The following is a 12,860-nucleotide window of genomic DNA, read 5'->3' on the forward strand; positions in this document are numbered from 1 at the left end:
ACTATTACCAGTCTGCTCAGGATCCAGGCCATACGTTTAATTCAATTCATTTATTTTTTGTGTCTCCTATGACACAAAGGGAAATCTAATAGGTTTCTCTGTTAGCCATGCCCTGCTCTTGTGTTTTAATGTTAAACAACACACCTGGAATATATGCAGGTCCTAAAACATGCTTAAAAGATTAAAGAATGCTTTTCAATAACAGGAAAACATGGGTTCCTGTATTAGACACACACCCCTAAACACAAAGATTTCCTCCTTTGTTTATGTAAATCACCCGACATTTAGGCATCCTGGGAAACATGAACATTTTCTTATAACTTTACTTAAAGCTGCCATGGACTCCTATTCTTACTTCTGGTCCATTTGTTTCCAAGTAGTTTACAGCATTACAAAAGCTCAAACACAATGCAAGATTACTGTGATTACTGGCATATTTAGCACTGGCACCTTAGAAAGGCAAATTCCATTGGAAGCTTGCCACTGAAATGAGAAGTCCAGGAACCCCACCCACATGACAAATGCCCCACAGAATTGCTCAACAGTGATCACACTGCAGAGTGGTCATTTTTAATGGAGGTAGTTACAACTCTATCCATTCCTGCCTTTTCCCTCCTATGGATTTATTCCTTGCCCAGTTCTTGGAATCTGGGTAGTGTTCTTGAGTACTGAGCCCAGTATAGTTTAATTTTTGTTTATTGCTATTATTTCCACCACCCCAGTTTCTATTTTGAAGCAGGCGTCTTAAAATTATAGTATGACATTCACATTATATAGAGTTAAATAAAGACTTCCCCTCCTGAAGTCAAAACACTTGAGCAAACACACAACTGCCACGCTTGACGAAGTCATGTTTTAATCCCTTCCTTGTTAAGAGGTTTTTGGGGTCCGTGGTTAATAAAAAATAAGTCAAACTCCAGGTGTCTAGTGAAAAACAGTAATTTATCATCTTCTTCCAAAGGAAAGCTAGTGGATAACATTCCTGGGAAGCAAAACCTAAAGACTTGGATCAGTAATAAAATAATGCTCTATGTCCTGCTACCCCCTACAATAGGTACCATATTCATTATTTTGAATAACTTTAAAGGCCAGATAACCAGGGCATTTTTGTCATGCCTTCAACATTCTTGATGAAAAGGCCAATATATGGGCATTTAAGGGGGTGGGATGGGCACGACACTCCCAGGTAATACCACCCAAATCAGCCCAGCCTCCTGGTTCTCCCTCCCAACTGCAACTCACAATCCCCTGGGAGTTTCCTAGCAAATACACCAAACCCGGTGAATCAATCTCTGGGACTGTGGCCCTGGCATCCATATTTAAACCTCCCAGCTGGTTCTGAGTGCTGAGACCAACACACTTGTGTATTTACTTGTTTAACAAATACATATGGTACCTTTATGAGACTGAAGACGCAGAAGTAAGTTTTGTGGGCAATTCAAAGATTAAATAATCTGTGGTCCTGAATCAAGAACCTGGGTGGGTTGGAGAATAACGCAAAACAGTATTGAAGCATAACAGCACAAATGACATAGGAGTCACCTGAGTTGCTGGGGAGGGAAAGGGGCTTTGAGGACCAAGGCCGAGCTGGGGAAAGTTAGGGAGATTTCACAAAACAGCCACATTCCAGTAAATACACCATTAGCCCTCACCTCGACTTATATAACCGGCTTGGCTACTCAAACTGAAATTCGGAAGACTGAGTCATCTTTCAAAAACTCCTCAATGGCATTCCAAAGCACGCAGAGTACAATCCAAGCTGCTCTCCATGACCTGCAAAGGCCTAGGTGATCTGGCTCTGCTCCTGGGAAACAGCAACCTTTTTCTACTTTTGGCAAAGGCTGGTCCCTTCATAGAAATACTCCTTTCCCACTTTTGTTTGTTTGTTTTTTCCTCCTTATGGTTGTCTCTTGTTCAGTATTCAGCTTCAGCTCACATGACAAATCCATAGGAAAAAAAAAATTCTGTGATCATTTTATTTAAATAGGTTCCCCCACAACGTTATTTCTTTCACTGGCAATTCCACTGCTGCAATTATACCCTAGGAATCCTGCAACGCCAATTCAAAAGAACCTATGCATGCCAATGTTCATAGCAGCCCAAGTTACAATAGCCACGTGCTGGAAGCAACCTAAGTGCCCATCAGTAGACAAGTGGATCAAAAAACTGTGCTACATTTATACAATGGAATACTACGCAGCAGAAAGAAGGAGCTCCTACCCTTCGTGAGAGCATGGGTGGAACTAGACAGCATTATGCTAAGTGAAATAAGCCAGGCAGTATAAGTCAAATACCATATGATCTCACCTATAAGTGGAACTTAATCCACAAAACAAGCAAACAAGCAAAATAAAACCAGAGATATTGAACAAGGAACAAACTGACAGTAACCAGATGGGAGGGATTAGGGGGATAATGGGGAAAGAAGGGGAAGGGTTGTCAAGGAACATGTATAAAGGACCCATGGACAAAGCCAAAGGGGGGAAGGATTGAGGGTGGGAGGTGGGCATGGGTGGGGTGGGGGAAGTGGTGGTAGGAAAATGGAGAAAACTATACTTGAACAATAAAAAAAAATTTAAAACAACAAAACAAAAGAAATTCTGTGATCATTTTATTCAAGTAGGTTCTCCCACAATGTTATTTCTTTTAGTGAACTCTGTTCATTTCAAAACAGATTTATTTCAAGCCTGGGATATAATAGTCAACTTTTGCTTCTCTGACATATTTGTGAAGAACGAAAACCAGATTACTATCATGTCCATTTAACATGTTAGATGTGGCTAAATCCCCACACTGATTTCTAAGCTACACTTACCAGCTTGTGATGTGGGACAGAATAAATTGACAGAATAACAAATTACATTTTTCATGGCATTTGAAACTTTAAAAAATCTCTTTTATACAGCTTCTGGCACAAGATGCCTCAACTTGCCAAAGTAATACTGTTAATGAATGGAAAAACTGCAACTTACCCAATGAACTTAAAAGTCTACTGCTCTTTCCGTTATAGCTTTTCGCTCCATTATCAAATGTAGCATTTTATTAGGTGTGGGATGCTCATTAAATAAGGATTAATTGAATCACTTTGTTCTAATAATGATACTACAGTTGTGATTCTGCCAATATCCTAAACTGTTACTTCCTTAACATTTCCCTTGAAATAAACTTGCTTTTTCACTTAAACAAGTTTAATGAAAAAAGTACAAGTTAGTCATAAATAGATGCAGCTCTGCCTACATTAAATTAAAAATAATGTAAAAATATAACTGAAAAGTAAAAAATTAAAAACATAGTGAAAACATAAATATTAATTTCAAATTAGAGAGTTGTCAGTGGAGGGCCTGGTCTCAGACATAGGCTGTGTGGTGAAATGGTGACTACGAAGGGTAGACAGGTATTAAAAATTATCACATTATAGATATGCTCCTAGATATAATCACAATGCTTAACCAGAAATGGCTTCTCAAAGACTACTGCTTGATAAGCAATGGAACACACTCAATAAGCCAAGAGTTGGGGTTATCCAAAACTAATGCTGTTTTTTCACTCATTCCCATTCCTGGAACTCACTGCTCTCCACGGTGGTATCTGAGGAAGGCAGAGACATGTGACCCAACCAAATCTGGGCTCTTCTGCTACCAGTTCTGATAAAAAAAGAATGTGGTTTCCATGGTTGCATGCCTCCTCTTCAGCCTTCACATAGACTTGATCTACCCTTCGGCTGAAGTTAAGAAGCAGTGGTAGGAACTATTAGGTCTGGAATATCATTGCTCAGGCTTTAGAAACATCGCTATGTCATGAACTAATGGCTTAGTGAGGTCTCTTAAAAAATGGTCCCTCTGGGAACCATTGTACAAAAATACAATAAGGCACTTAGTCAAGGAGTGGAGACCACTAGCCTTGCTTTTGTCCAATCAGAAAATTCTATTTAATTAAAAACCAATATGCTGGACTATAATAAAGAACCATTTTAGATCAAATGTGGTTTTGCTGTGAGTCAGGAATTGGTGAAGGAGTGAACAAAGACTGATGAGGAAAAGAAAGGCAGAAATACAAGTTATCTGCATATTATGCAAAAAAGTACAGGAATGCACACTGCTAGTGACTAAGTGGCCAGTCTTTCATTTCTAGGCCCAGTGGTGGAGAGATCACTTAAGAAAAAAACCAAACAAGTCACATCTTGCCCTGGTTGGTGCGGCTCAGTTGATTAGAGCATCATCCCATAAGCAAAGGGTTGTGGGTTCAATTCCTGGTCACAGGGCACATGGCTAGACTGCAGTTCGATCCCCAGTTGGGTACATATGGGTGGCAACCAATCGATGTTTCTCTCTCATACCAATGTTTCTCTCTCCTTTCCTTTCTCTCTAGAAGCAATAAAAAATAAATGTCCTCAGGTGAGGATAAAAATAAATAAAATAAAAATAAAAGAGTCACACGCTTCCCTCAGTCTCATTATTCACAGCATCACTTCTGAATCATTCCAAATAAGAAAATCAATTTTGTTTAATATACAAAATATTTAGTCTCAGTCTTAAAAGTATTACCTTAAAGAAAACAATCAGCATACAAACATGATTGTTCTACCTTTATATTCTTTTTTAAAATTTTGAATTATACTTTATTAATTATGCTGTTACAGTTGTCCCAATTTTTCCCCCTTTGACCTCCTCCACCCAGCACCCCTCACTCCCCCAAGTAATCCCCACAGCATTGTTTAAGTCCTTGGGTCATGCATATAAGTTCTTTGGCTGCTCCATTTCCTATGCTGTATTTACATCCCCATGGCTATTCTGCAACTACCTATTTGTACTTCCTAATCCCCTCACCTCTTCACTCATTCCCCTAAACTCACCTCCCATCTGGCAACCATCAAAATGCTCTTCATATCTAGGTTTCAGTCTCTGTTCTTCTTGTTTGCTTAGTTTGTTTTTTAGATTCAGTTGTTGATGGGTATCTATTTATTGCCATTTTGTTGTTCATAGTTTTGATCTTCTTTTTCCTAAGTAAGTCCCTTTAACATTTCATATCATAATGATTTAGTGATGATGGAACTACTTTAGCTTTTTCTTCTCTGGGAAGCTCTTTATCTATCCTACGATTCTAAATGATATCTTTGCTGGGTAGAGCAATCTTGGCTGTACGTGCCTACTTTCATAACTTTGAATATTTCTTGCCAATCCCTTCTAGCCTTCAAAGTTTCTTTAGAGAAATCAGCTGACAGTCTTGTGGGAATGCTCTTGTAGGTAACTAACTACTTTTCTCTTGCTGCTTTTAAGATTCTCTCTTTATCTTTAACATTGGCATTTTAACTATGATGTGTCTTGGAGTGGACCCCATTGCATCCATCTTGTTTGGGACTCTCTGTGCTTCCTGGACTTGCATTTCTGTTTCCTTCACCAAATTAGGGAAGTTTTCTTTCATTATTTTTTTCCAATAGATTTCCAATTTCTTGCTCTTCCTCTTCTCCTTCTGGCACCCCATGATGTGAATGTTAGAATGCTTGAAGTTGTCCCAGAGACTACTTACACTATCCTCTCTTTCTTCTGGATTCTTTTTTCTTCCTATTTTCTGATTGGGCTGTATTTTGCTTCCTTATGTTCCAAATCATTGATATAATTCTTGGCTTCATCCGCTCTACTGTTGTTTTCCTGTAAATTGTTCTTTATTTTAATTAGTGTATCCTTTTTTTCTGACTAGATCTTTCTTAAGCTGTTGAGTTCTTACTAAGGTCCTTGAGCATCTTTACAACCAGTGTTTTGAACTCTGCATCTGATACATTGCTTATCTCCAGTTTGTTTAGCTCTTTTTCTGGAGTTTTGATCTGTTCTTTTATTTAGGCCATGTTTCTTTGTCTCCTCATTTTGGCAGCCTCTCTGTGTTTGTTTCTATGTATTAGGTAAAGCTCCTTTGACTCTCTATCTTGGTAACATGCCCTAATATAGTAGGTATCCTGTAGAGTTCAGTGGCACAGCCTCCCCTATCACTCAAACTGGGTATTCAAGGTGTGCCCTTCATGGGGGCTGAGTACACCCTCCTCTTGTAGTTGAACCCTGATTGCTATTGGCAGGTCAATGGGCGGCATTTACCCAGGCCAGTCAGCCACAAGGACTGGCTGTGACCACTGACCTCCAATCTCCACCCTCTGTGGAGGATTAGTTGTGCAGGGGCAGTGTAGGGTAAGTGGAGGCAGTCTAGCTCCCTCACCCAGATGTATGGGTAACTTGAGGGAGCAGCCTCTCACAACCTTGAAGGAGTCTGATAAAGAAGTGTTCTCACAGCCTTGAGCCTAGGTCGCACGGTCTTGAGCTCAGGTGTGATAAACTGCCCTGTAGCCTTGAGTAGGCTCACATGCGCAGCTTGTGCTAGGTTACTTCATTTTCTGGCCTGCAGCCTGCTTTGTTTGGGGTTAGTATTTAAGGGGTAGGAGCTTTGGATGAGGGAGGGAGTTGGGCACCAGTAGAGACATAGGCTTGTGGCCTGTTTGACTCCCCAGACACGGGCTTGTGGCCTGTGTGACTCTCTCGAATAAAGGCATATCAAGCACCTCCACACCTCCATGCATCTTCTTCTGTATACCTGAGCCTCGAATGGACCTGTCCAGCCTAGAGAGGCTGCAACATGGGAAGGTAGATGGTACTCCAATGTGGTCTGTAGCTGTCCACTGGTGTGCAGTTTCTGGGGTTTCCCACATGGTACAGGCCAAGGTCAGCCCCCACCTGTGTTCTGTCCAGGGTCACCCTGCCTGAGCTATAGAACAATCAGAGATGGCTGCTACTTGTGCTGGGTTTGGAGATTCCCAGGTGAAGCCAAGCTGTGAATCTAGGCTGGCTGCTGCAATTGCTGGACCTGGGGCCACTTATCAAGAAATATTGGAGCTGGGGGCTCACTGAGGCTGGCTGTTACTTGTTTGAGAGGATTTAGGAAGTTGTGAAGCATGAGCCAAGACCAGCCATTCATATGGAAAAGCAGCTTGGGCGGGTCCATACCTTGGGCGGGGCAGAGCCTCTGGGGATCTCCAGGGTGGGGCAAACAGTGTCAGCCAGGTTGATGAAGTCTCAGATATGGCACCACCCTGATTGCTCTGTGGCTCTGTGGTGGGAGGGTTCAGAGAAGGGACAATGGCCTCTGCCCACCTTTCTTTTGAGAGAAACTTGTCTCCCAGCTCTTGCCTTGATGCTAGGCACTTCCCTTTCTCCCTGTATGCCACTGCTGCCTTTCAAGCTGCTATCCTGGTGCTGGAGTTCAGAGGGAGTGAGTCTGAGTAAGTCTGTGTGTGTGTGCCTTCTTTGAGAGGACCTGCTTGAGACTCCAGAAGTTTCTTCCACCGATTCAATCCCTGCTGGTTTTTGCAGCTAGAAGTTATGGGGACTTATCTTCCTGGCACTGGAACCCTGGGTTGGAGGGCCTGGTATGGGGCTGGGACACCTCACTCATGAAATATCCCTCCTGAATATTTATACACTACATGTGGATGTGGGACCAGCACATTCTGCATCTCTGTCCCTCCTACAAGTCTGGATGAATGTGATTTCTTTAATTCTGTAATTGTCAGACTTCCGTTCAGTTTGATAACTGCCAGCTCTGAGTGATAGCTGTTCTATATTTTATTTGAAATTTTGATGTGGTTGTGTGAGGAGGCGACCATGTTTACCTATGCCTCTTTTTTGACTGGAAGTCTACCGTGATATTCTCTATCTCATTTTTCATAGGTTTTTTTTTTTTTTTTTTTTTTACATACTTACTAACATTTGCACAAACATTTTTTATACATGTTAAATCAGTTTATAACTTTATGTGGTCATTTCTCTCTCTCAAAAAATGTATTTAAAAACAAATTGTTTCTATGTAGTTTATGTTGAGGCTAAGCACAGCTATGTACTTAAGATACCTTAAAATCTCATCATGCTTAGTCCTAGCATTATCTTATAGGCAAGTGAAGGTCAGTGCTTTGTGGTAAGCTTTAGCTCTCTGCTCTGTTGGAGTCTAATAGCTAGATACTTTGATTTCAACAAGACTGTTAATAAGAAATAATTTGCAGCAAGGAAAAAGTGATGTCCATGTAGAATCTTATTAGGGCTGCTCTTTGGCTCTGTTAGAGGTGGCAAAAAAAAAAAATCCTTTGAAATGTGGTTCAGGAAATAAAAGAAAAACTGAACATACCTTGGTGCTGATGTGGTAAAGAAATGAGTTAAGAGGGGAAGGTGAGAAACAATGATTTAGAACTGGTTTCCTTAATGCTCTTTCAAAATTCTAATGTATGATAAGTCTAGGTAGATTAACAGTATGTATGGAGAAATAAGTATCAGGTCTGAGGCTGCATCAGCAATTTTATCTGGTTGTAATTTTATCATCAGATGGCTGAATGATTACAAACTTAGAAGCAAAAATACCTAGACTGTTACCTCAACTACATTCAGAGTAGGGAAACACTATAGTTAGTGAGAAACAGCACGTGTGCTCTACACAGGGTTGACTGGTTGTTTCTCATATTATTTATCAAGGTATGCACTACCATTTAGGACGCAGTAAATGTTTAGCCTCCACAGGCTCCGACTAGACCAATTGATGAAATGGCCAAGTTTGTCTTTGGGGCCCTATCCTTCTCCTCCCCGTTAAGGTACTGGCCGGATTCCTGACAGGACCCAAAGGAACCTGAAAGGATATTCCTGAATCTTCATGTTTTTAGAAAGAAGTGTTTAATCCAAGTAAACAACAGACATAGCAACAGAAATGGTGGCATTTCAGTCATGAGCACAAGCTGGTGATTGAATAGTATAGTATAGGAACCTTCTAATACTTCACCTTCCTTTCTCCCATGCTGACTTTATGCTGTTGTTGTCATACATTTTACTTTTTTATATATGTTATAAACTCCATACCACATTGCCATTTGGAAGCAAGACTAGAGCACAGTCTTGGTGACAAGCTGGAAGAATAAGGACGACCTTCAACAGTCCCTGCTCCACTAACTCTAAAGGGGAGAAGCAGGGGGAACCAGGGAGACAGTTTTGAGGCATAAGGCAGACTCCCTCAGTCTACAGGAGGGATAATCACAAAGAATATTTTCCACACAAAATATTCCTTATTTGGTACCACTTAGTTTCTAGGCCTATAACTTCATCACATTCTTATCTCCAAAATGGAGAAGGAAGGCAAAGAGGGAGAGGAGAGTGAAAATCTAAGAAATTTCTCCAAAGGGATACTGAAAAAGGAACCATTTGTATGGGAACCTGCTTTCTGGTACAGTAATCTGGGTAAGCCCTTCAGTAGAAGGAGAATAAGAAACATCTTTCTTCAAGCATTTCTTGGGGATAATGCTTTTAACATGAAATTACAACACCATAGGGAAGTTAATTAACAACTACACATTAATAGAGCAAGCAACCTCCCTATACCAACTTTGTAGGAAGAACAATCTGGTTACAGCATTTCCAAATTACCAATAAGGAGACTGTATTATTTTGAAATGCACAATTTTTACGTTACATGCCAATATAAGATCTAGTTGTTACTTGTAAAACCTAGTCCATTCTCACTTTAATCTTCTTTACCCTGTTTATAATTTACTTTTTTTTAAACTGTAAAAATATGTAGATTTTGAAAGGGTATTCTACTTCTCAAGTCAACAACAGGTTCAGGGATTTGAACTATTTTCTTCTTAGATAACAGTGGTATATCCTGAGAACTAGGGAAAGCAGAGAAAATGGTAAAAATCAAGAAATTACAGAAATATCAGGAGACGACAAGGAAAGAAATTTGGTGTTTCATCTCTTTAAAGACCTCTTTTTCCTGCAATCCTTATTCTTGCAACCTCTCTCTTAAGCAATTGTTTGTTTCAGCCTCCCTAAAAACATGACTTGGGGCTTGAGATTCAGCAAGCCAAGGATTCCCATTGTGTTTGTTTTTTTAACTTCCGTAGATTTTTCCCCATAGACCTGAGGAGAAAATCAATTTGCATGCATTTTAAGTGAAGGATAAACATACAATTAATTTTAAAACCTGGTTAGTCTTAGTTGTTGTAAATTGATGTTTTATGTGGAAAGGGTATAACATGTCTGATTTATGTAGTGTAACTGTGAACAAGCAGACAAACAGGCCCAGGACAAGGACGTGAACGCCTAGAGCTGTGAGAGCCATGCTGGCTTTGGAGAGAGCTGAACCCCAACATCGAGTGCTGTGGTACACGATATAATGAACAGAAAGAGTTAACTACAGCCATAAAGTCGCATTCCATTCTTGCTTCCTCAACTGGGGAACAGATGTAAACATCATTTTTGATCTATTCTTAGGAGAGACTTACAAACAGAGCATATAAAGACAAAGGCATCAAAGAGGCAGCTACCTGACTTAAGAATGAATTAAATTACTCCATAAGAAGCTCAAAGGCTGGGAATAAGAACTTGAAAGAGAGACTCCTTTAATGTTATGCTCTCTTTTAACATTATCCATTAGCTACTGAAAAGTATAGGTTAAGCAGCAACTCTCTTAGGGAAATGTCATACTTGGTAGATATTTAATACATATTTTACCTGGAAGCTGTTAAAAAGCATTCTCAGAGCTCAGATACCCGCTCCAGCAAGAGGATATTGAATCACTTCTGCAGTCTCTACCTCCTCGTCCCTCAGCATCTCCGAAGCAGGCTCCTCACTCACCGCTGTGCAAGGGAAGGGCCCAGTGCTGTGCTCCCTGACACCCTGCACCCCACTGCTGGGCATAATCTTTTAATCTGGATATTTTTGTCTAAAAGAACCTCAGAAAGATGCTCTGTGGATATGGATCTTCTTCAATGTGAGAAGAGTATTCACCAAGGAGGCAGAGCAGAAGGGAATTTTCCAATGGACCAGGTAATAAACATATAATATCACTAGGTTTTTGGGAAAAAAACCAAAGCTGTTATTACTTAGCAAACATATGCTGTCAAATACAATTACAACTGTCAGTCTGGCAAAGACAGATTTACCTGCTCTCTCTGCTTTCCTCCCCCATCACCACCACTTACTACTTTTAATAATACATTTTAAATGAGGCTGTACATCACTAAGGTTCTAAAAAAAGTGAATGATGTCATGAAGAACTTGTCACCTTCAGTCTTTACTGTGTTAAATTGGGGGATAAAATCTGGCAATATGTTCTGGGTAAAATGAGTGCCAATTATATCATTGGAAATGATCTACAATTAAAATTAGCTTAATTTATTTTGGTAAACTCTAGGCAATATCTACTGAATGACCCAGCAATTCTAATCCTGTGTCTATACAACAGAAATGAGTTCTGTGTCCCCCCTTCTGCCAGAAACAATCAGAAATGCACAAAATATATGAAGCAATGACAGTGACCCCTGAGAGATGGGAGGTGAAGGAGGTGAGCCCCGGTGTGCTGCTTTGAGAGAGCTGTCCGGGCTGTGGAGCGAGGAGGAGGAGCCCAGGCAGAGACTGGCAGACTGCCTGGCCTGAAGAGTCAGAGCTCAGAGCCCAGCGAGACCAAGGTGATCAAAGTTCCCAGGACAGAGTGATGAAGAAGAGAGAACTCCAGAGATCCAGAGATTCGGCCTTGAGTAGTTAGCTGAGTACTTCTTGCCACTTGAGTGGGAGGAGGTTACCTGAGGCCAGAGAAAGAACCGCTCAGAGTGTATCAAGGAAACAATACTCCACACTCATGGAGGGCTGGGCATCGTGCCTGTGTCCACCAGCCAGACCAGAAAACCTCAAGATTCAGCAGGCACTGGCTAGAATACGCAGAGGACCTTGCCCTATCAGTGAGCATAATTAGTGCTAGAGTGAACAATGCTCTAGTCTTGCTTCCAAATGGCAATGTGGTATGAAGTAAAAATGTATGACATTTTTATAATATATATAAAAGAGTAAAATGTATGACAACAACAGCATAAAGTCAGGATGGGAGAAAGGAAGGTGAAGTATTAGAAGGTACCTATACTATACATGAAATAGTAGTATATCACTTGCAGGTAGAGCATGTAAGGTAAGTTAAAGATGTATACAAAAACTCTAAGCCATCAGGACAATAAAACAGAGTTTAGCTGTGATGGTTAATTTAATGCACCAACTTGGCAAGGTTGTGGTACCTAGATATTTGGTCAAACATTATTTTGGATGTTTCTGTGAGGATGTTTTTGGATAAGATTAACATTTAAATTGGGGGACTCTGAGTAATGAAGATTGTACTCCATAATGTGAGTGGATCTCATCTAATCAGCTGAAGATGGGGACAGAACAACAGACCGACTTCCCCAGAGCAAGGAGAAACTATGCCAGCAGTTGACCTTCAGACTTGGACTGCAACACTGGTTCTTTCCTGGGTCTCCAGGCTGCCAGACCACCCTGCGGATTTTGGACTTGACAGCCTCCATAATCACATGAATGAATCCCATAATTATATTCCTTTCTCTCTACATATACACACATCCTATTAGTCCTATTTCTCTGGAAAATCCTGATTAAAGAAAATAATTCCACTGACAGTAATATCAAAAAGAATAAAATACTTAGGACCATATTTAACCAAAGAAGTACAAGACTTGTATACTACAATCTGAAAGACATTGTTGGAAGAAATTAAATAAGACTTAAATAAATGTACAAACATTAGGATTGGAAGATTTAATATTGTTAAGAATGGCAATAATCCCCAAATTGATCTACAGATTCAAAGGAGAGACCTATTGTGGTCACGGGTTGGAAGACTCAGTATTATTAATATGTCAATTCTCCCCAGTATAATCTAGATTCAATCAAATTCTAGCAGGTTTTTTGGTAGAATATGACAACTTAATTATAAATATTCATATGGAAATGCACATGATCTAAAAGAGCAAAAATAACTCTGAAGGAAAAAAGGAACAA

At 40.2% G+C, this 12,860-nt stretch overlaps 1 protein-coding gene across 5 annotated transcripts in view; it reads right to left on the reverse strand.

Annotated features, from left to right (window-relative positions):
* The window catches only part of STXBP6 (syntaxin binding protein 6), a 242,813-nt gene that overhangs the window by 55,422 nt on the left and 174,531 nt on the right, over positions 1-12,860 (reverse strand). The window contains exon 1 of one of the 5 annotated variants that reach the window (XM_054577891.1): positions 1,653-1,672. The exons of the other annotated variants lie outside the window; for them this stretch is intronic. The gene's annotated coding sequence lies outside the window, so the exon portion shown is untranslated. Of the gene's footprint in view, positions 1-1,652; positions 1,673-12,860 lie in introns of those variants that run through there. 5 annotated transcript variants of the gene reach the window in all.

Source organism: Pteronotus mesoamericanus, unplaced genomic scaffold, assembly GCF_021234165.1.
Source record: "Pteronotus mesoamericanus isolate MK-2021 breed Mesoamerican mustached bat unplaced genomic scaffold, CSHL_Meso_final contig_46, whole genome shotgun sequence".
In the NCBI taxonomy this organism is placed as follows: Eukaryota; Metazoa; Chordata; class Mammalia; order Chiroptera; family Mormoopidae; genus Pteronotus; species Pteronotus mesoamericanus.